This window comes from Hermetia illucens, chromosome 2, assembly GCF_905115235.1.
Source record: "Hermetia illucens chromosome 2, iHerIll2.2.curated.20191125, whole genome shotgun sequence".
In the NCBI taxonomy this organism is placed as follows: Eukaryota; Metazoa; Arthropoda; class Insecta; order Diptera; family Stratiomyidae; genus Hermetia; species Hermetia illucens.
In genome coordinates, this window is record NC_051850.1 from 382599 (window position 1) to 405664 (window position 23066).

The following is a 23066-nucleotide window of genomic DNA, read 5'->3' on the forward strand; positions in this document are numbered from 1 at the left end:
TGTCACTCCGTATCCCAGTTGTGACCTACGTCATCCACCCAACTTATCGGTAGATAATAGCGTGGTAGTAGAAGCCTTTGTTACGCAAGCGTCCTACTTTTGTATTTTGATGTATTTTTAAGAGAGAATTTCGTTCAAAACAGCGCTAATCGGTTGTAACATCGAACAAGAACATATTGAACAATTCGGGAACCGAAAGCTTGGCACTTCAGGTATGTAAGGTGTTGTTGTGACAACATCTAGGTACACGATGGTTCCGTTTATTATTAGCTCGAAGATCTTCTCGATGCTGACGCTTAATCTCTTAGGGAGTAGTCATTTAACGGGAAAGAGACAAATTGATCCACCATAACTTTGTTAATAATAATACGATTTTCACTAAGCTTTCCAGTACGAAAGGTACGCTACTGCAAAATTCTACGGATCTGAACGAAATTTAGGGCGGTTCTGAGTAAAATTTCAATATCCGAATAGAACGTACCGGCGAAATTTGGCCACACTAGCTGGACGACGCACAAAGTGACCACATAAATTAAGCTTGTCTTTATTTAATATAGTGCAGAATAGGTAATTTCTATGAAAATAAAAACAATTAATAATATTTATAGAAAACTTTAATTGAAAATTGACCATTCCGCATACATAAACTTAGCAGAAAAAGTCTGCGTACACTCGCTTTCAACAAAATCCTACTGTTAAAAAACCAACACCAAATAAAATATTTCCAGATTTCGTTGAATTCATAACAGTTTTTGAGAAATCGTTAAATTTTACAACAAACATAGCAAGCATAGCATAGGGCGGAAAAAGTCTGTTTATATATTTAATAATAGTTTTAAAATTACCGGTAATTACAAATATATTGTCTTGTTCTTAATAACTTGTTGTAAGTAGTTAGGCATTAAATTGGTAAGCTTTGCTGTCTCCTCAGATGAAGTTCTCCCCCACTCTTCTCTGGGAGAAATTCTCAACATTTCTTTGCTAGTTATATTGTATTGACGAATCCTTCTCTCAGGTGAGTCCCATAAATGTTCAGTGGGATTAAGGTCTAGAGATCTTGAGATCAATATCATGCTGAAAATAATAATCCTTAACAAAGCCGAGATTTCGTCCAGTTTGCTCCCAAATTATTCCTTAAAATATTAAAGGAAGCTAGTTTATCCAGTTTTGACTCAATAAACATAAGGTTACCAACCCCGTTAACCGACATAAGGTTACCAACCCCATTAACCGACATAAACCTCCAAACTATTACTCCACCACCACCAGGTTCCACCGTTAAAAGTAAGTTTTCTTTTTGAAATGCTGTCTCTGATCACCTCCATACTGTTTTTCGCCCCTTTATGCCGAAAATGCACAATTTACGTTCGTCTGAAAACAAAACATCTTTTAGTATCATTTACGTACGTACGGAAGGTCGCGGTTCAAATCTCACTGGTGGCAGTGAAATTTGTGTCGTGATTTGACGTCGGATACCAGTTGACTCAGCTGTAAATGAGTACCTGAGTCAAATCAGGGTAATAATCTTGGGTGAGCGCAATGCTGACCACATTGCCTCCTACAATGTACTGTAGTGTACCGTTAAGGTCTTGAATGAAGTGCTCTAACACACTTCAAGACCCTGATCAAATATGGATTGTTGCGCCAACGATTATTATTACTAGCAAAAGCAAAGAGGTTTTTTTCTATTAATCGGCAAAATGAAAGGATTTTGACGTGCAACTCGTCCACGGTATCCAGGTTCTTAAGAATTTTGATACAGGGGTTGTAATACTGCAGTTGCGTTAGGAGGCAGAAACACCAGGGTTACGCTTCTAAGGTCAGCAATATGGGGATGTGCAGGACAGTTATCTACCAAAAGCAAGATTTTCTTTTCCCTTAATTTGCGATCCCAAGCACGTACCATCGTACGTCATCCAGGCTTTGCGTTTACTTTCATAACCCACTGGTAAGTGCCGTACCTTTTTAAGACACCTAGAGATTTCCCGATTATGAGAAGCCTTTTTTTAATTGTACCACTCATGTTGGCTGTCACCATCGTAGTTATTCTTTCTTTTGATAACTTTCATCTCCTGAATACTTCTTCATCACTAAATTGCGCGTGTAAATTAGGCTAAAAATTCTACGAAAATCTTACTGAAGACGACGTTGTCCTTGCTTTAAAACGGTTTATTCAACTCATTGAGCAATTAAAGTTAGGAATATTCAACTCTTCAGCAAAAAAGTTATCTTTTTCTTGAAGCAGGGGTCCATCTACGAGCTTTCCCCGGTTACGCTGAAGCTTAAACCACTGAAATAGTGCTTAATTTATTTGTTTTTGAGTGGATGTCTTCACATTTAGCTTTTAAAACGTTAGCAACAAACAAGGGTTCTATCTTATGTTTAGTTTTGTCCACCGTCGATATTGCAGAGTGAAACACAGCGGGTTCCTTCGCAAAGGCTACGCCAAGCAATCAATCTATATACGTTAGAAGATGCATGCCAAAAAGTGGGCGGCGAGGTGTTGTTTTTGCATAATTATTGTAACCACACGAACTATGCACATGGTTCTAACCAGACGATTATTAAAAAAATTATCCTCCGGCTGATTTTTTCGGTTTCGACTCATTTTTAGCGTGTCATTCGCTAGATTGTTGAGCATTTTCGACGTCATATTCGTAAACCCATATCTAGCCACTATTAATACATTGACAAGGATCTCATTTGCGACCTCTTTTCGAGATTTTTTTTGCAAATAATTCAGGTTTTTGGTCATTCTCTTGTGTAATCGTGATGCACTCCATGCTCCAAACATAAACCTGAATGTGTCGATTCGATTCGCAAGAGATGTTGGGGGTCTGTGTTATCTTTCTAATGCTAATACGACAATTTTTGAGAACAATTTCCGTCACTTTATCGAGGTTTGTGGAACAGTTTCGGCCAAATTTGATCAGATGGTATATTCAGAACACTACAATGAGAATAACTCATAGGCTAGCCTTAGACGATCAGTATTTCATCAGTCTGGCGTCAATGACAAAATCTTGGCAAACTGATCGTCGAGGGTATTTTCATGGCAATGAGTGTTAAACTGATGAAAATGTAAATTTTTAAATAAAATCTGTCAGCCTGGCTGGACTGATGATAAAGTAAATATAGTGTAGTTATCATTGTATTGTTAATCGAAACATGACTTCCCAATGGTTCGGATCTTGAAATACATCCAGCAAAAAGACGACAAAACAGTCTTGTCATTTATTTACTCCATTTTCGATGGATTGACTTATGCCAGACTGATGAAATACTAATCGTGTAAGGTTAGCCATGAACTAATTCGTCTAGATCTATACTTCTAGGCTAAAGTGTATGCGATCCTAAGATCACCTGCGCGAATGACGATTGATTAGAGAATACGCACATCACCATCTACAGCATAGCTGATCTTAAGAAGTTAGACAGCCATTTGATCATCTCAAAAATCATTTACGAATTTGAAAATCATTTGGTATATATTCAACACGCTGAAACAAGTCTGAGTAGCCGAAACCAGCAAATAGAATGCCAGTAGCTTTGGCTAATGCTGCTACAAAAAAAACTGGGAATACGCTTCCCATAAGGACAAGGACAGAAATCTAAATGCCATTAGAAATATCAAATTTTTTTGTCAAACAACCATACTGCAAAGTTTATCCTGTCCAACGGTGACTGATCATATGTTCAAAACAGAAACTCAACAAAATGATGCGTGCCCATCCTCTAATGAAGAACCAGAGTTCAGGAAACAATTGTTCCACCGATGAACACATTAGGAATGATTTTGGTGCAAATGCATTCCGTTTGCAGCTGGTAGCATCACATCCGCTAACGGAAACCGTGTGATATATAAACAAATCTAAGATATTTCGTTAGAAAGATGGATGAAATCATATCATTAATAACAAAGTTATAATTGATAAATGTTGTCCTTTACGAATGCAATTACTGCGCCTTACGACCAAAATATGCTTTTATCGCATTGAAGGGAATTGTGCGACATACAAAAGTTACACTTCCGTCTCTCATATTTATAATTGTTGGTGCACAATATTGGCTAAAGGCCATCCTAGGTCCTGTCTTTTATTAGTTTATAAAAAGTTTCAATCACTTCTCAACAATTTGGTACTTACATGCATATTTCGACACCTGCTGCTTTCATTCAATCTTTTTTTTTTATACGTTGGAAGGTGGCAAGGTTCAAAACCTACCGCTGGCTCCTGCCATACGGTTATGTTAGACTTTTACTCACTAAAACCACATCCTGCCGTCAATGATTTTTCCACCGTTCTCCAAGATGTTTCAGAGGCTACCATGTGGTCCACGATATTTTCGGGTGTCAACCGTGCCTCGGCGTCAATTTCCGCCTGCGGTCTGTGTGCAGCGAACCGCGGGCAGTTAAAAACAACATGCTCCGCATTTTCCGGAATTATCACGCATGTCGGGCAATACGGGGAGTAGTCACGCCCGAAGCAATAGAGGTAAGCGCGGTACCCTCCGTGTCCGCTTAGGAATTGAGTTAGGTTGTAACTAACCTCACCGTGCCTTCGTTTGATCCATTTAGAGACATCTGGAATAATCCTGTGTGTCCAGCGTCCTTTAGGTGAATCATCCCACCTATTTTGCCATTTCAAAATAGAATCACTTCGTGCCAATTGCCGACGATTAGTATAGTACTCACCGATTGCATATGATGGGTCATAGAGGCGTCGGCCTTCGTTCGCCAAAATGTCGATGGGGATTATGCCGGCTATCACACAAGCTGCTTCATCTGAAGTTGTACGGTAGGCGCATGACGTACGTAATGCGCTCAATCGGTATGTGGCTGCGATTTTTCTTCTGTTTGCTTCCACCGTCAAAGACGATACCCACACTGGAGCTGCGTAAAGCAAGATGGAGCTAACAACACTCGAGATCAGGAGCCGACGACTTTGCCTAGGACCACCTATATTTGGCAACATTCTTGCCAACAATGTAGCCACTCTGGAAGCCTTGGTTGCTAAATTTTCAAGATGAGACTTGAATTTCAGTCTTTGGTCAACCATGACTCCTAGGTACTTAAGCGATGGCTACGACTGTATTATGTATTCTCCAATCCTGATCTTTATCGACGTCTACTTCCTTCGCTTTGTAATCAAAACTGCCTCGGTTTTATGCTCCGAGAGTATCAGACCAGCTTCCGCTAGCCAAGACCTGATTTCAAAAATTGCCTCGTTTGTGAATACCTCGATCTCATCAATGTCTTGTGCGACGATAGTTACTCCGATATCGTCTGCGAAGCCAATGATTGTCACCCCTTTGGATAGTTGCAACTTTAAAATTCTGTCATACATTATTATCCACAGGAGAGGACCGAGGACTGATCCTTGTGGAACTCCGCAGGTTGTTGTATACGTCTTCGGTCCATCGTCTGAATCGTAACACAATATCCTCTCCCGGAGAAATTCCATAACTATGTGCACCAGATATTTAGAAGCGCCCAATTTGGCTAAAGCCGCAATTATTTTGCTTCACTTTGCCGTATTAAAGGCATTCTTCACGTCGAGAGTAACTACCGCGCAAGATTTATTGGCCTTCATTGCTTTTTCCGCAATTTACGTCACCGTGCTGATAGCATTCACAGTAGATCTTGCCGTTCGGAATCCGAACTGCCTGTCTGAGAGACCACCCTCCCTTTCATTCAATCTGTAGATAGTTCGATGTAGTGATGTTCGGTCAAACAATTATTTTTAACCATCAGCCAATTTTCTAAATAGTTACACCACATTCGCGAAGGTGCTTTATAATCGGATATCGACAATTCGAATAGCGGTTTGAAAGCCTATTGGCTTAATCCGGTTCGAATTGCTTGGTTGTTAGAGGACTAAGTTTTCAAAATATCTTTAGAGGCACAGGGCTTTGTACCGTAACCAGCAATCCATATATCAGTGGACTCAACTGAGATGAAGTACCTGAAATAGATCAGGTTATTACCCCGAGGGCAATACTGACCAGATTGTCTTCTAGGGTACCGTTAAGGTCTCGAAGTGAAGTTCATGCTTTAAGCCCCACGTCCGAATAGGACTATTGCGGAGATGACTATTATTATGGTTTGTGTCAAGCTAATAGCAACAAAAAATTCTCTATAATGGGTCAACTTACTTGGTTTAGGGATGTACATCTGCGACACCTGCATTTAGATTCATTTAACTCCCTTAAAATGAACAATTGCATGAAATTTTTAAGATCTGAAATTGACTTCCGAGTTGCTAACAATAATTGAATTTCGCATCTAGGCGAATATGCTTTTTCGAACCTGGAGCAAATGCTATCATTAATCTTAATTAGGTTTTTTCTAGCTGGTGAAAATCAAGTGTGAGAAACAATCCCACTCTTTTAATCAACGCACATTTATGATTTTTTAACTTCCTAACAAGAATTTATTGATATGCAGTGTAAGTATCGACGAGTATAGCACATACTTTCGCACTATGAAGTTATTGATTGAATTAGGTACGGCATACCACGCAACCAAGTTAGGTGATTAATAAAGTTTTTCACTCAGGAATGCTTCAATAACAGAAGAGTTATGAAGTGACCAAAAAATCCTGTTTTTCATTTCGAACGAAAAAGTTTGTCAGCTGAACCTCTCGAAAGTTGGAGACATTATTCAATGCTCCTTTGCTAGTGAAACTTCTTGTAACGTTTCTTTCATGGAATCTATAATTTTCACAAGTGCCTTACAGACTCATGTTCCGTCTATTGTTTATATAGCCCAACATGTTCTCATTGAATGGTTTCACAAAGACTGGAGGAAGGTTGATAAAAACAATCGTCCTTTACACGGGCATTCCGGCTCCAATCATGTTTCGTCTGAATGCTAGAGCTTAAGAAAATGCAATTTTATATATTAAAACAAAGCATTACCGTTGATATAACATACATGCAATAAAAACTACACCCATTGGCCCTACCACTCAACAACTGCATCATCAGACTTAGCTTATTTCACCATGTATAAAATGTCGGTACAAGGACCTTACATCCATGCATTGCCAACATCACTTGCAATCATAAATAAAAATACCAATAGGAATACCGCGGTTCCCCACAAATTTACGTGTATTTATGTTGAATGTACTAAATTCAATAAACTATTAGGTGTACAAATAAGTTTCCGCGGTTTTTTATAAAAAATTAGGAATTTATTGTGAAGGAATAGTACATTACGTTTTATTTAAAGTATTTTCCATCATTTGCCACTACTTTTCCCCATCTTTCTGGCAACATTCGGATACCCCGTCGAAAAAACTCTTCATCTTTTGACGCTATCCACAAATCTACCCAATTTTTGGTGTCTTCATATGATGTGAAGCGCTGCTCAGACAGACCATGTGCCATCGACCGGAACAGGTGATAATCGGAAGGGGCTAAGTCTGGTGAATACGGCGGGTGGGGTAAAACTTCCCAGTTGAGTGTTTCCAAGTATGTTTTTACCGGCGCCGCAACATGTGGACGAGCATTATCATGTAAAAGAATAATTTTGTCGTGTCTGGAGTAGTAATGGGCGCGTTTTTCCTTAAGTGCCCGACTCAATCTCATCAATTGTGTTCGGTAGAGAGCTCCAGTAATGGTTTCGCTTGGTTTCAGCAATTCATAATACACGACACCAAGCTGATCCCACCAAATACACAGCATAAGTTTTTTTCCATGAATATTCGGCTTAGCTGTCGATGTTGATGGTTCGCCGGGCTTAACCCATGACTTTCTCTTCTTTGGATTATCGTAGTGAATCCATTTTTCGTCACCAGTGACTATACGATGCAAAAAACTCTTTTTTTTATTCCTGGCAAGCAGCATTTCACTCATGCATAATCGGCGTTCAACGTCTCTCGGCTTTAGTTCATATGGAACCCAATTTCCTTGTTTTTGAATCATTCCTAACGATTTTAAACGATGTTAAATTGCTTGTTGAGTCACTTGTAATGTAAGTGCAAGTTCTTTTTGCGTTTGGGACGAATCTTCCTCCAATAGTACTTCTAATTCCATGTCTTCGTACACTTTCGGCCTTCCACTGCGTTCTTTGTCCTTCACGTAAAACTCACCGTTCTTAATCTTTTGAAACCATTCTTGACAACTTCTCTCACTTAAAGCAGCTTCACCATATGCTTCTAGAAGCAATCGATGCGCCTCAGCTGCAGATTTTTTCAAATTAAAGAAGTAAATCAAAAGTTCCCGCAAATGATGCTTATTCGGCACAAAACTTGACATTTTTGCACGAAAAAAATTACGTGATGCTGATACGGAATCACTAGTACTTTAAGGTTATGGTGTTGCCGGATGACGAAACTTGGGATATTACGTTTTACATCTGACAATTTCTCCATAACCTTCTGGTGGGGCAATCTTTTGACAAACCGCGAAAACTTATTTGTACACCTAATAACTTTTTAAACCAGGAAACCAGGAAAGGCAGCCACTTCTTCGTATAAGCATCGCACAAAAGCAATAACGTTCAATATTTCCGCTCTATATATTGAAAGAAGTTGATTGACTTTTTAACAGCTACACAAATAATAGTTTGATTTTGTGATTCATTCGAATGTTCGCTGCTCAATCTCCTAATCTACCCTCTACTATCGATGTAACAGAAACCGATGGCCCATTTAATGCTTTTACCCTTTCCACTTTGTGTGCACTTCCATTTATTTGTACGGATTTTAGTGGATACCGAGGTTTATCCTTTAGAGTTGGCTTGGTTTGAATTTTAAGTTTTAGAGCGTTTGTAGGAGGTTTGCAAAATGGCATTTGTAACACAGTTGCCTTTCGGTTCCTTGTAGCTTGTTTACTAGCTTTTTCACCATCAATTATTTATCATTTCGCTCAATTTTTATGGGGACAGAATGAGGGTGTAGTGTAACATTCCAATGATAGTCTTTTAATTTCAACGTTAATACAACCTGAACGGTTTTACGCCATTTTCCGCTTTTGCTAGACGTCCTTAATCTTACCTTAACCATCGCAAATGTGGAATTGTGAGGATGCAACATTGTATTAATTTTTTTTATCTCATTACAATTATCTTTAGTATGAAAGGTACATAGCCGCGTTTCTGACGTTCTACTAATCAACTCAAATCTTTTTTCCAAAAGTAATCCAAGGAGGGACACACAGCATTAAAAGATTCGCATCAGTGCTAGGGCCACTGGCAATCAATCAACCGTTCAATGAAGTACATACATACAATTTTCTTCATGACCGTGTAAGAATGAGTTCTCTGAAAAATCTCGAGAATTCTTTTATCAGTTCTTCAGACTATAGAAGACTGCTAGCACTCACTACTACTAACACAACTACAACCCCGAACCCGTAGCCTTGAAATGCCAAACATTATAAAACAACCCTCAAATTTTCCAGGCCACAACAGTCTACCAAGTATGTATATATAGGCGCAACTGTTTTCTATATATATACAACTCATTACTTTGAATGAAGGGAAAACAGAGAGGAAAAAAGGGAAAAAGAACAGAACGAAAAACGAAAAAAAAAGTAAAATTTATAGCAGGCTCAATTTCGGAGGCGACCTCCTACGATAATATCCTGGTTTCGATTCGATTCGGTCCCGGGTTTAGTCCCTTTTTCTCTATTTTCGGTTTTTCTTTTTTAACAGAGACCAGCAGGGATAGTTGGTGCATATATACGATGCGGATAGAAATCAACGTATTGCCTATTCAACGTTTTTCCAGTTTGTAATTCATGTACACTGGGTAGGGGAATTCATTGCACATCTATGCAAAGAGATTATGAACAATCCGAAATTAGTGTTTTGCTGATTTAAGATGTTCATCCATCGGTTCCTAGTTAGACAGGTAACAGGTAGCCACTACTGAGTACATTTCCTTCCCTTATGCATATTTGTACTCTTGTTACCGTCGAATAGGTAATTCGAATGGACATTTTTCCGCACGAATGGAAATTTTTTTTGATTTTTCATATATAACTGATCAGTCAGGAGTCTTGTGTGAAATCTGCGCAATTAGCGTTATTGTAAAAATGCAGAATCACTTTTTATTTAATAAGTTGTTGCCACCGAGTGCATTGGAATGCGAATTCTCTTTAAATGCACGTTTTCCTTAACCATATGCCTTTTCCTTCAAATTTGTTCTAGAGTCTGGTTAATAAATGCAGGATCCTTATAAATGCAAAAGAAATCTAGACGAATTAGGATCACGCCATGTGTTAAATGCAAACTCAAGTTCATCATCATCATCATCAACGGCGCAACAACCGGTATCCGGTCTAGGCCTGTCTTAATAAGGAACTCCAAACATCCCCGTTTTGCGCCGAGGTCCACCAATTCGATATCCCTAAAAGCTGTCTGGCGTCCTGACCTACGCCATCGCTCCATCTTAGGCAGGGTCTGCCTCGTCTTCTTTTTCTATCATAGATATTACCCTTATAGACTTTCCAGGTGGGATCATCCTCATCCATACGGATTAAGTGACCCGCCCACCGTAACCTATTGAGCCGGATTTTGTCCACAACCGGACGGTCATGGTATCGCTCGTAGATTTCGTCATTGTGTAGGCTACGGAATCGTCCATCGTCATGCAGGGGGCCAAAAATTCTTCGGAGGATTCTTCTCTCGAACGCGGCCAAGAGTTCGCAATTTTTCTCGCTAAGAACCCAAGTTTCCAAGGAATACATGAGGACTGGCAAGATCATAGTCTTGTACAGTAAGAGCTTTGACCCTATGGTGAGACGTTTCGAGCGGAACAGTGTTTGTAAGCTGAAATAGGCTCTGTTGGCTGACAACAACCGTGTGCGGATTTCATCATCGTAGCTGTTATCGGTTGTGATTTTCGACCCTAGATAGGAGAAATTGTCAACGGTCTCAAAGTTGTATTCTCCTATCCTTATTCTTCTTCGTGTTTGACCAGTGCGGTTTGATGTTGTTGGTAGATTCGTCTTAGGTGCTGACGTTGCCACCATATATTTTGTCTTGCCTTCATTGATGTGCAGCCCAAGATCTCGCGCCGCCTGCTCGATCTGGATGAAGGCAGTTTGTACGTCTCGGGTGGTTCTTCCCGTGATGTCGATATCGTCAGCATAGGCCAGTAGTTGGTGGACTTAAAGAGAATCGTACCTCTTGCATTTACCTCAGCATCAAGGATCACTTTCTCGAGGGCCAGGTTAAAGAGGACGCATGATAGGGCATCCCCTTGTCGTAGACCGTTGTTAATGTCGAATGGTCTTGAGAGTGATCCTGCTGCTTTTATCTGGCTTCGCACAATTGGTCAGGGTCGGCCTAGTCAGTGTTATCAATTTCGTCCGGATACCGAATTCTCTCATGGCCGTGTACAGTTTTACCCTGGCTATGCTATCATAAGCAGCTTTAAAGTCGATGATAAGATGGTACAACGGATGTACATATTCCAACAGTTTTTCCATCGCTTGTCGCAGAGGGAAGATCTGATCTGTTGCTGATTTGCCTGCAGTGAAGCCTCTTTGGTACGGGCTAATGTTGTTCTGGGCGTATGCGGCTATCTGGCCTAGCAAGATAGAGAAGAATATCTTATAGATGGTACTCAGCAACGTGATACCTCTATAATTGCTGCACTGTCTGATATTTCCCTTTTTATATATGAGACAGATAATGCCTCTCAAGTTACTTCGTTGCAAAATGATAGCAATCCCTTGATACACACATACCTTTTTCTATTTATTTACTAATTTTTTGTTGCTTTTCTGATTTCTGCTGTTTTATTGATAATATTGAAGCCCGATTACTTATTCAAATCTTCGTATTCACTTCCTAGTAAATGGTTGCCTCCCTGTGATTGGTATGTTTAAAGGCCCGATGTTAAAAGAACATGCCATCAAATTCACTCAAATGTTTAGCGTTGATCGTTTCGGGGCCACTTTTAGGTAGCTTCATAGATGGATAGTCCCTGAAACTCTTTCTTTTCATGAAGCAGACGGTAAAGAAACTCAGCCTAACCGATAAGCTGGTAATAATTGGTTGATTAATGCTTGGCCCCTCTTAAACTGAAAATACGAAGGTAGCTGCACTTACAATGCTTGGCCCCTCTTAAACTGAAAATACGAAAATAGCTGCACTTACAACGCAGATGAATCAGCCCTATCCTACAAAGCACTTCCTCGAAGTACATTGGAACCACAATCTCCCTGGGTAAAAATGTGTATGCATAGTCTGATAATTTTTAAGGTTTTATTTGTAAAACAAAGTCTAATTCAAATCGGTTCCATGTCTGTCTATCACACGCACTTTTCTCAGAAACCGCTATACCGAATAACACGAAATTTCTTTTAGGTGGGAACTGTGCACCCCCACACATGCAGTAAATTACATCTTTTTCCGTTGAGTTTAAGGGGTCTCCATACGTACCAAATGAGGGTGTAATTTTTTTTCACCGTCGAAAGTGATAATTTCTTTAACGGCCTCATTGTCAGAAACTACTGCTACTATATGCAATTCCAACTGACGATTATGCACCTCCGAGGAAATTTGAAAAACGCATCCCCTGCTGCTGTTATTAAGAGGTAAAAATATGTGACAAAATGAATGTTTCTGATGATTTTTGACGTCTTCGTCCACTTTTCCGAGGAAACGCTAAATAGACGAACAGTTGTGTTAAAAATATATCTCTGGGCCCGTGCAGCATATATTTTCCGATATTACGAAGATTCCGGTAAATAGAGGTGTCCGTTAGGAGAGGATTCACAGAACTATGTTTTTGAAAAGTGGGAAATTGACTGGAAAATCCTCCTAAGTTTATTCTAGAGTCACAAAAATTTGCAGTAATATTGACTGTAGTATAAAGCATGATATCTCCAGTTTGATCAAAATCATGCTATTACTTACTAAATTGCCCAGAAGAATGTAATGTAGTGCGATCATCTCAAATACATACACAGCTTCTCGAATGCGTCTTACTTTTTCACGATTTCTTAAAAAAGCGGGAGGCGTCTTCTCATTTTTATCGGCACTGTATATCCATCTGGATTGGACACACTTTATTAATATATACATATACATATGTCTGCCTAGACTAATTCATACTGATATATAAATAATTAACAAAAAAACCAAAAAGCAATTTGAACAAAATCAAAACTTATTTTTCCTATTCGCTAGTGTTGATTTATATTTTGCAAATGCCGACATTTCGGGAATCACTTGTTCCCTTCATCAGTACTAGCAAGTTCTTGAAGAATAAATATCCACACCAACGAAAAAGAAACAACAAGTTTTTTTATTATTTCATGATAATATAACATTATTAACTTTATCTAAGCAAATATCAGGATGGGATGTATCTTGAGATTTCGTTTAACACGGAACCTCAAAAATCACGAAGCTACCGAAGCTGTATCTACGCCTCAAAATATCTTCCATGGCGATATCTGCTAAAATAAAGTTAATAGTAACATATTATTACATTTTTGATAATTTAAGTGCAAGCACATCTTAAGGAGTCCTTCCATCCTAGCACTTTTTCAAAATATTTTTGCTTGTTTAGCGTTTTTCAAAAGTGTTGACTTTTATAGGTATTGCGCCAAAAATTTCATGAAGATCTGAACTGTACTTTTATAATTGTAACGAGTTTTGTGAGTCCGGAAAAACTCATTTCGCGCTCCGTCTCCTGCGAGCTATTTGTCTTTGACTTCCCAAAAAAAAAAAAAAATCAACGTAGAAAGGAATTGGACAAAAGCGCAATTTTCGAAAATCAGGTCTACTACTACGCAGGTATTCCCGATTGGCTGTAAGTTGTAATTATCAATAATTTTTCGTCAAAAAAAATTTAACTCGTTTCTCATAACGGAAAATTGCATGCTCTGAGTTCATGTTCTGCGCTGATATTTCATCCAGGGTAGTTTTAGAGACAAATTGTTCGGGATTTTCTGCAATAGTATGATAAAACTACATCCTATCGAAAATAGAACTTACCAAGCACACTCGGTGATGCAGAGTAGTAGGATTTTGAAGTATGAAAGTTCTTTCCATTTCGCGGTGCGAAACTCCATTTGAAATTGAAATTACCTTCTGTTAGGATTATTAAGAGGAAAAGCAATTCTAGATGAGTTGCAGCTTCTATTTCTGCCGAGCACTTCTTGCATAATTTATATGTGTGAGCTATATTTGGGGAATTTTTCAAGAGTTCAATTATTTTCAGCAGGCCTTGTCCCTTTCAACACGGATTTTGATCCATTTAATCTATTAAAAGGAAATTTGCGTTGCAACTTTTTAGTAATTGTTGGATTCTTGGAGCTCCAGTAATGCTTGCGTCATGACATTTATTTAATACTAAATCTACCTAAAATACTGGTACAATTCTCATCCATATTAAATATAGCGAGAATAAGTTCCATCAGTGTATTAAGCTCAATCACTAGGGCATATGTTCTCTATTAGTTTTGAAGGACCTATCGCATGCAAATCGAGCTTCTGAAGTCTGCTTTTGTATTTTATCTGCATTTTGATAGATCTTTCGTGCGCTCTGATGCTTTTGAAATCCCTGGCAGTTTGAACGGAAATCAACCCTTTTTATCATATTATTGATATATCGTGCAATCATCATGTTGATGCAGAAAAAACCATCTCCAAGTATGGATATATGTAGTTGGGATAGATTGAAAACTGAAATGATTGACACATGCTGAACTGGATATTCTTGTCCTTATTCAGTTTTCTATGTACACCACTATAATTCCACTACCATTCAGCTGAACTTGTTATAAATTTTCTTTTTCATTTTTCTAATAACCGGCAATACATTGATTTCGCATTCGTGAAGAAAACTGAGTCATTTTGGAATTATGGTGAATTTTTCAGTATTCCAAACCGCAATTATTCTAGGAGGATGATTAATTGGTCGATTTCATATAGAAATCATATACATATATGACTTCAGATGCAAGTAACACATACCGACATTTCGATATTTTATTAAATTGGAAACATTCGCTTTTATTATTCATCCGATGTAAAATCGAAAAGATAAGCTTACATCAAAGTGGGAGCCATGCTCTCGCATACCTACGAGAATCCATTCATCTATATTCCCAAAAATGAACTGTTGACTAATCCATTTCGAAATAATCCGAGCGGAAGAAGTATAATTCTAAGGTCCGTCAACCTACTAACAATTTGTTCAAAAATAACCAGTAATAAATTATAATTAGATTTATTCTCAAAATGTTAGGTTCTATACAGCATTACCCCACAAATGTCCCAAGCTAATATACATTGGTTCAGATTTATATGTTTTCTTATTTCAAGTCATTCAAATGAAAATAAATGTACACATATAAAACAATAAATGGTGTTTCGAAGTTATGAACCCCACACTTTGCGCCATGGAGCGAGAAATTACTGTTGGAGTTGATACAAGAAAACGGAATTACCTATCTTCTTAGTACATACGTGACACAACATCATGATATTTCCGAAATGTTACTTAGAAACCTGACGATCACCACATTCAAGCTAATGGGCATGTGTTTCATTTCTTTCACAAAGCATAAAATTACGGATATCTAAATAACTGTTCAAGCTATTTTTTCATTCAGCACTTTGTCCATTCTATCTCGCATGAACAAGAATCTAAATTGATTTTTTCAATTATCTACGTAAGAACAGATTAATGGAATGAGAGGCATTAAAACTAATATATTTTCTTAATGTAACCTTGATCTATTTTCTGTGAGCTTAGATTCAACTATCAGTTTCTGGAAGACATGAATTCAATCCGCTTCTAAATTCGTTCTCTCTAAAAAGTTACCCGAAGAAAAATTAAAAATATAGATGAAAATCTTGTAAAGGTGAAATCGACCACATCATTTTGATTACATCAATTTCAACTTAAAATGTTTTCTTAGAGAGTAGAAGCTTTAAACAATATAAAAATGTAGAAATATTTTCTTTTAAAGGGTTACCACATTTGATTTTGATTCCCTTTAATGATTTTTACGAATGATGGAAAGTTCACTTCATTGAATTTGTCAGATTTCTGCAAAACAAAAGGTTTGCAATTGTACACCTCTCTCCAATAGCAGTTAGAATGAGGGATCTGCAAGAAGTCATCATCAACAACGGCGCAACAACCGGTATCCGGTCTAGGCCTGCCTTAATAAGGAACTCCAGACACCCCGGTTTTGCGCCGAGGTCCACCAATTCGATATCCCTAAAAGCTGTCTGGCGTCCTGACCTACGCCATCGCTCCATCTTAGGCAGGGTCTGCCTCGTCTTCTTTTTCTACCATAGATATTGCTCTTATAGACTTTCCGGGCGGGATCATCCTCATCCATACGGATTAAGTGACCCGCCCACCGTAACCAATTGAGCCGGATTTTATCCACAACCTGACGGTCATGGTATCGCTCATATACTCGCTCGCTCAAAACGTTTGCAATTGTACACCTCTCTCCAATAGTAGTTAGATTAACGGATCTGCAGGAAGTGGCATTATTAAATGAAGAGATAAGTAGAGCGCAAAATCGAATGATAGGAAAGGTTGACGGTGAAGCTACTTTTAAAAAATGATGTGATGGCGGTGATGCAGGCCGGAGATATTCTGTTCAAACGTTGTGTCAATGTGCCTCTGAACACTACAGGGCATCGATAATGGTACTTCAAAAATGTAATCTGAAGAAACCTTTACACTAGGAGAAACAGATGCAAGTGACACTGTGGGGGATCAGCAAAATGTCGATGGTGACATTTTCAACGATAAATCGCCTTTTTGGTTATCCACAGCGATGAAGTGTGTCTAAAGAAAGTGAGAGTCATCTGAGTTCTTTGACTAAGACTCACTTGACCAAGTAACATGAATTGTGTCCCCACTTCATACCAGAAGAAGGACGATGGTTGTCGGAATCCACTTTTGACTTTAAACTACTAGCTTAAGATTCCCACTGCCTTAGCACCACAATATATAGATCGTTTCACGTTACGTATCCCTATGTTCACCTTATGCAAAGAATGCACCAGGGACCATCAAATCACCCCTGCCTTCCGAATCCTGATGGTAACTCTGACCACCAACACTCGTCTGGGCTATAACCATCTTACACAATACCGCAAGTCATTGAGCGTCAGCGAGCAAATTATATGTGAAATGATGTGATGTTTTAGCTACTCCAAAGTGGTCCAAGAATAGAAGCCACAAAAAGCCAACAGCTTCTAATTACGTGCTTGAAGTGTTCTTCATAGTTTTATTTATTTCTTTAAGATGCTTTTTCGTATCTTTTGGAGGTAGGCGCTCTTATCGTCGTGGCCACACCGTTCACCTATAAAATTCTAAAAATATTTTTTTAATATAAACTTAACACGTCGTCGACGGCACCATGCTCCACACGGTGTTCTTAAGAAAACCTCCTAAGCGTATGGTTGCCCGCTTCACTACATAATATTGCGTGTCGGGCTACTTTTACAAGCAAGCAGCGTTGAGAAATTAACGAAATGGGGAAACTAGACAAAATTATGTAGTTTCTTTTTTTCCGCTTGGTTATTTGGCGGCCAGGTAGATGGTTTCTGGGTGTTTTAATTCACAACAATTTGTCGGTTGTATTGCATTACAAAAGTGACTACTAGAAAATTGGAAGTGGGACGAAAGAAAGTAGGAATTGGCGTCAAGTAAATGAATGAATTTCTAATTTTGGCTTGTAAACACGAAATGCGCTAAGGCAAAAGGTGAAATAGAATTGAGAAAATTGAAGGGCATGAGTAAGAAGATATGCAAAGGCAAACTAAAGTGTTATACTAGAGAAAATTTCCGTAGTTTATCACACCTTCTTTATTATAGGCATTTGTTATATGACTTTCAATTTTGAGTCCCAACTCGAATTAGTATTAATAGTGATTTGTTGAGATGAATTGGTTTTTCTATTTCTACGACAAGGTATGAAATTCTAGAAAATAAAGTGGCCCACAAAAGTACTCTAAGTAAACTTCTACTGTAAGAGAAACAGGTACAGTGACTCCAGGAATCTACAGATATATCATCTTTTCGCTATACACGGCATTGAAAAGTGTATGGTCTAAGGAAAGTGAAAGATTCCGCCAATGCATCGTAAAACATTGTACGCAGGTTTATATAATACATAGAGGTCTCTGCATACATGCAAAAGGAAGGTGTATTTTTTTTTCATCAAATATAGTCATGTGGGATATAAAATTAAAGGTCTCGGTTAGTACTTTTCGAAGCCGAACTTAGTTTCGAATTTTGTTGGAAAGGTGGGGAGTGCGGGGCATCCAAAATGATCATTTCTTTAACGGATCCATCCTCAGAAACTACTAAACCGAAAAATCTGAAAAAAATCAAGAGGCTGCCACTGTATGGTGCCAAGGCTCCCAAATACCCTCCATACCTGTTCAAATAAAGTTAATAATAGTACATTACTATAATTTTTAGTAATTGGCAGGAACACCCCTTAAGTTCCTCCTAGCATCACGAAGCAGCAATATAGGCTACAGCATAGAGCATGATCCTACCAAATTTGGTGAAAATCGCACTATTACTAAAAACGTTATAATAAGTCGAAGCTGTCGCTTCTGTGCAAATTCAAGACTTTGAATGTCAATATCACTTGAAAGTGGATATTTTCACATAATATTTGCATATATTACGTCCTACATACTAATGGAGCAAATGCACACTCAAATTTCTTTATAAAAGAAATACACGAAACCTTTCGTACCTGAAGCGTCTAGCTTTCGGTTTCCCGACTTGTTTACTATTTACTTCAAACAAAAATTAGATTGAATAGAAATGCATACTAGCTACGTCAAGTTTATTTTTCAATGCAGTTGTATTTGCTAACGTAGTTGCAATTGCAATAATTTTTGCATCCGTGAAGTAATTTTTCTCTTCATCTTCCTAATGACAAGATACGAAATTTTTTGTTGAGTATAATATTTTTGTAAAACAGAGAATAGTATTAACGGCAAATTCAGCCTTGGAATCTTAATTTGTATCTACCCAATTCATGTCATTAATATAATTGGGGTGGTCCAAATTGCCATTTGTCTGTAAAGTGAGAGGAGAAGATGCCTGTGTATGTTAGAAAAGTATCATATGAGACTAGCGTATGAACTCAATGTTCATCACTCGTTATTCGTCTTCACACAAAATTTCGCCACGCATCTGTACACCCACGTTTGAATTGATTTGGTTAATGTACTTTAAATCTGATTCTGTAGACAGACGTATGCATGGGTGCCACAGTTGTAATCTATTGTTTTTATTATTATTTATGTAGCGCGAATTCAAGAAATGATAGTTTTTTCTGAAAAACTTAACTCTATTGTGCATAATTACTCTGAGTTTAACGATCTCTGGAATCTGTACAAATATTTTTAAATTATCGTGTTCTATAGGAAGGCTTTCAAGACAATGTGCACTCCTTGTTCTGTGAAATTCAAGGGAGGCATGTCCAGAAAATATTTAATTAATTTAATGTGTAGGCTTCAAAAAAAAAATTATTTAAAAAAATGCATGGTAACATTTGTACATATATAAGTTCTTTTCCAACGTAGTCGCGATCCTTTTCAATACAGGTGGTGAGATGGGGGATCATTTTTTTCCTGCCCCCTTGAAAAGGTCTCCCGCCAGCTTCAATAAGCAGAATGGCAGAGTTTATGCACGATCGTCAAAAGATTCTTTAAAACTAGTACCAAAACTTCAACGAGGTTATCATTCTTCCTCAGTGATGGATTGATGAGATGTTAGCTGCGATGGTGTCATAAGCATCAATTTCGAATGACAGAATTTATGCGAGATCGTCAAAAGCCACTTTAAAAGTAGTACCAAGATTTCAACGAGGCTACCACCCTGTCTCACTGATAATTTGATGAGATGTTAGCTATGATGTTGTCAACATCGGCAGCAGTGTACCTAGCAGGTATTTTGGAAGCCATTGTCAAATATCTCAGGCAATCCCTTTTCTAAAATCAGCATTGGATTTTTCAACAGGTGTCTGCGCCGGCGCATAAGGCTTGCTCAGCTCAAATCTTGCTCGAGAATAACGTTTCCAGTTTTATTTCTGCAGGCAATTTTCCTTCTGGTAGCCCAAATTATGGTCAGTTTTCGAAGGCATATTGTGTTCAAAAGGACACCCAAATATCGACTTGCTTAAGGGAGCATTAAAATAAACAGTGGAAAATTCATATCGTCTCAAATCTTGCATCAAGGCTTAGATGTAATGTTCTCTATTTTCTTATTCTTTAGTATATTCACAATAAACACCATTAGTGCAGTTTTAATACATTATGTCCTTCTGTTCGTATGGCATTGTATGCACTTGAGGGATCTTTAACAAAGAAAAATGAGTTTTTGCGTTATATATTTTGGTTCTTTTACCAGCATTGGGTGAGAATTTTTATTTGCCTGTTAATTAATTATGGACGAGAACTGACGCCTCATTTTTTAACATTGTATTTATGTAAGTTCATTAATATAAAACAAATCGTAACCGGACTAACTCTGAAGTGTATTTTAAATCCAAAGAAGAAGAACCTATTTCGAAGGCAGTTACTTTGGGCACGTTTAAAATATACCAAACTCGAAAATTATACACAACTGAAATTTGACGACCTGGTTCTCGGCTCAGACCCATTAACAGAGAGTAGTGAAGGTTACCTCTTCTACCTCGAACTATATATTAACCCTCGAGTTCATTGCTTTTTCTCTCAAAAATATCCTTTGACTGCCTAAATTTTACAAATCTACTTATGTGTGATGGATGTAACCTCATATCAATCCCGGATGCCCTCATTTTAGATGTGGTAATAGCGTATTACGCTACTGCCTCAAAGCCATATCTTTGTTTTCATTATCTCAATATGCCGTCCATCGTTTTTGATAGTCACCCAGCACTCAAAGCAATAGAGGCAACAGGGTGGATGACATTGTGGTAGATTCCGCATCGAAGACGATCGTTGATGCGTCGATTACAAAGGACTCCAGTTGTAGAGTGCCACTGCATCGACTGATGCGCAAAGTTATTTCATAACGCAGTTCACTGAGGTACTTAGAGTACTCGGTTCTAGGCAGGCCGCTATCACTGACACTAATAGCCTCTGTTTCATTCGGATCGGTCGTCAAAAATCATTTTGTTTAGATCTAGTCGGAGCTCGTCCTGCGCGGAACCATCATTCCGCTTTTAAATAAGTTGCTTGGAATCAGCTTTGTTATGAGAAAAATCATCAAAGAGAACAATGTGCACGGTGCTGGATTTTGAATATCCCGCGTAAGAGAGTCCTTACCAAAAACAAAAAGGGATGGCGAGAGGACGCTTCCTTGATGAACACCAAGAAAGTTACGAAGGTTTTGATACACCAGTCATACTTCGAACTAACTCTTCGGATCACAGCAGAGAATTTGATCCAACGCACGAATTCTTCTGGCACTAGGTGTTGCCACAATGTATACGGAATGAGTTAATGTGGCCCATAATAATCGAATGAAATTCATGGAGATGGGGTCATCATAAATCGATAAACGCGTAATGCCTTCTTTGAAACTGAAAATAATCGCCTTTTAAAAGGAATCAATGAACTCTTTAGGTAAGATATCTGACACCAAAAATTATATATTCTCTCAGAATATTATTTTTTTCGATATCTGTAAGATACTCACGCACTCACCATTGCCAGGTTTAGCAAAAAAAAACTCACCTTCTATTAGCGTCGATCTAACATTTTACGGCATTTTCACTGTTGCTGAAATATAAGCATGCAAAGCATATACCTGTCATTCCTTTTCAGTTAAAAATTTTGTTTTATAATTCCTATGATACGCTTGTCCACCAACATTACGATTCGTTCGGGTTATACTATATTATTCAACCGATGTCACACTTAATATCTAAAATTTTGATATGTGTCGCGTTTGTCCAGCTTAAAATACAAACGAGACTGCTCACTATACCTGAGGCGTACGAAAGATTTTTTTTATTGTTTGTGAATTACCAAAAACAAAGACCATAACAAACTATACACGAGAAATGTTCACATGCTGTCACTTGATATTAATATCGATTCAATCCAAAAGTTAGCCACGTTAAGTCGGATTAAAAGTTTTTCTTTTTGGTGCGTCGCGCTGTTGATTTAAATTAATATTAGACGTGGGTCAAAATAATTCGATTTGAAACTTTGAATATTGAATATGAGGTGTTGTTTGGAAGTTTGTAATCATTCAACATAACGTCGTTTTATTATGCATAGGAATTAGGAATAATTGGCAATTGGTGCGAATTTAGTATCATTTGTTATATTATTTGATATTCCAAAGACAAATTAAAACTTATTCGCATCGTTGTCTCGACTTTGGCAATTCAAGGTGCCGTAATCTCAACTGGTTACAATAAAGGCCGAAAAGATCATAAATGATTATTGAGTATCAAATATTCTATATCACTATATATGATGCGATCTTTGGGAAGGGGCCCTATCTTCCTAAAGGTTGTAGAAAATAAAAAATTTAAAAAATAAGCAAAACGTATATAGTTGAAACCCACAGAGATTAAAAAACTATGATTTTCTTAAAATCGAGATGCCGCTTATAAGCCGAGGGGAAATCCCTAACTTTTACCAAACATTTTGCTTTTTTAAAAGAACATAGTTTCCTCAAAGATCGCGTCGCATTGCATATATATACAAGTGTCAGTGGTCTCAACATAATCTCGATTCAATCATGTTAATTGAATCCTCCTAATAATTAACAAGGAGTGAAATTCATAATTTGGTGGGAACTATACGAGTATAGTCTATCTGAAAGGCGCAGAAAGGATAAGTTGTGATATACTACATAGCTTGTGAAATTCCTCCGTACTTTTCAAGATTTCTTGAGGGAAAATTAACTGGCAATCTTAAACATATAATCTTTGAGGAAGTTAACTCTTTAGTACGAAATTTAGGAATGCTTTGCGGTTAATCAGTTTGCATTGCAAAGAGTAACGGAAGTAATTTTCCCTCAAAATCACAAAAATAGAATAAGCGGTCAAATTCTGTAACGATTTCTTTCCAAGAAAAATATGTTATCTGTACTCAA

The 23066-nt window shown here is 37.9% G+C and overlaps 1 protein-coding gene and 1 long non-coding RNA gene across 5 annotated transcripts in view; one reads left to right on the forward strand and one right to left on the reverse strand.

Annotated features, from left to right (window-relative positions):
* Window positions 1-23066, forward strand: part of LOC119649661 (teneurin-m) — a 229903-nt gene that overhangs the window by 190806 nt on the left and 16031 nt on the right. The window lies entirely within an intron of this gene.
* LOC119649662 lies at window positions 810-21946 on the reverse strand. Its single transcript, XR_005249166.1, has 3 exons — window positions 21692-21946; window positions 1196-1371; window positions 810-1133 (listed from the first exon to the last, which is right to left on the reverse strand). It is a non-coding gene; the product is annotated as an uncharacterized LOC119649662 (long non-coding RNA).